This window comes from Plasmopara halstedii, assembly GCF_900000015.1.
Source record: "Plasmopara halstedii genome assembly, contig: Scaffold_7, whole genome shotgun sequence".
Taxonomy (NCBI): domain Eukaryota; phylum Oomycota; class Peronosporomycetes; order Peronosporales; family Peronosporaceae; genus Plasmopara; species Plasmopara halstedii.
The window spans coordinates 399,977-402,231 of record NW_020186929.1 but is presented as its reverse complement, the minus strand read 5'-3'; positions in this window follow the sequence as shown (position 1 = coordinate 402,231).

Here is a 2,255-nt window from a genome sequence, read left to right as displayed (position 1 = left end):
CCCGCGGGCGCCCTCGGAACCAGTGCGTGTGGGTGTTTTTCGTGTCAAAAGACCCCGAGCTCATTGAGCAGAGAATGCGTTCAGACGATCCTAGAAAGGTAAAGGTGTCTTAGACACACGAGCCTCGCACGAGGCAACAGTTAAATGTGATGTGGGTATTTACAATCCTGATGGGGGAAAGAGTAACGGAATTAACGTACCCTGGTATGAAGTCATAGGTCACACCATCTTGTGTGATCGTACAAAGGTGTGGATTACACAAGACGGTGAAATCGCACAATGGTGTGGCTACACCGTAACTAGAAGCCAGTACGTGACGGGACTGCCACTTCTTATGCATATCAATTAGGTTTTGCTATTCAATTAGGAAAAACTAAGGTTCTAGAAGTAGGCGGCCTTGTCGCAAATAAAACAGATAGATACAAGTTTAATTTTGAGCGGAAGAGTGTATCAGCTTCGGATTAAAGTTTGCGGTACTCTTGGAGGTAGTGGATTGCGAACCGCACACTCGTACTGGTTCTAGTATAGAACGTATGGTCGGTAGCCTTAGTAAGTTAAGAGCTACGACAGCCTAACTGCATGCAGAACATGGGAGGTGCAATAATGTTGCTGGGAGTCTTGAGCAGAGATTGGGAGACTGAGAGGACTAAAAGCCGCATTTTACAGAGTAACCCTGAGCTGAGGCGAAAACAGCGGCGGTGGTTTTCAGGTTTTAGATAGGCTGCAACAGATGTGAATAAAAGATCCTACAAGGTTTTCACATGATAAAATGTATTAGATGTTAAACTGATTGAGTTGATGTCGGTTTTGTTATTGGAGAAGCTGGTTATCAGTCATGGTTTCGGCCCGAAGAGCACTGAGCGTGGCTTGTCCCCAAGCCCTATGTAGTATAAAGAACGCGATTTGGCCACGAAAGATCCGCCATGGGTTGAGGGGTTCATCAAGAATTCAATTTCGGAAACAACTACTGATAAGCAAGCAAATGCCACCCGCCAAGGAAGCAAAACAACAACGTAGACACTTCGTATCGTTTATGCACGAAACATTCACTTAGGAGTAAATTGCTGGGTCCGAACGGATATCATTATAAAGTTGAATGTAGCTGTTATTCTGGCGTAAATGTATATTCTTTAATTTGGGCGGATCGCTTTTATTTTAGATGTTGGTGGTTTTTATCAACTGCATAATAGTACCTGCTAATTTCCCAGGCAGTAGTGAGATTTCCCAAGTGAAATGCTCTTAAATTGACTAGTTGTGCCCATTGTACTGGCTGATGATTCGAGTTGGTCAACTGGCTCGGAGAACCTAAAGCGCTTGTAAATTGATGGAAAAGATGGTAGCTCCCGTATAGATTCCATTGCGACGATACCTCGTCCCCAACAATACGTTCCGCGTTTGATTGAAGGTATGTTTGCTCACACCAAGCTCATAATATGCCCGCAATGTTGGATTAAGTTGGAAGGGTTTTCCATCACCAAGATTCTTCCCCTGATCAAGCGACTCTGTGCCCGTTCTTAGGGGCACGTCGAGGTCCAACTCGGAAATTAGTAAATATACACTCTGGAAGTCGCACCTTACCTTACGACCTTTACTTTTGTTAAAAAAGACGAAGTGAGTATATTGAGGTCCTTACTTCACTATTCCGAGTTACCTTTAAGCCTTTCCTATGGCGTTATTCTGGGCGCAATCGTGACGCGTCATTGTGGCGCAATCATGTCGTCCTGTGGTCCGGAGATTCGATCGCGAAACGTATGCTGTAAGCCGTACTTCTAACACTCCTCCTCGCGATCGTGTCTCCGCCGTCATAACCAGCGCAACCCCACGAGTGCTTGCAGCTCTGCAAGCTTGTGGTGGTCCAACGCCTTTGTGAGTAAGTCCGCGAGCAAAAGCTCTGACCGGACGTAGCACATCTCAACGACGCCGCGACGAGCAAAATCCTTAACAAACTTGAGGCGCACATCGATATAAGACCTCGCGCTTGAAGTACAGGCACATGTCGCTGATACACTGCTTGAATCCTGCGTCAGTGAGACTTGCGTGTAGCAATTGACTCCATAATCGTCTTGCCTGCTTCTGTCCATACAGGCTCTTCTTTAGCTCAAGCGCGACTTCGGTTGCGTTGGTCGCACCAGGCTTCTTTAGTTGTTCATCCCAAATGTCCATACCGCTAGGCACATGGAGCAGAATCTCAAGGTCCTTCTCCTTGTCTGCCTTGACGTAGGCGTTCGGGATGTAACCATGCTTTGCCGGCACCG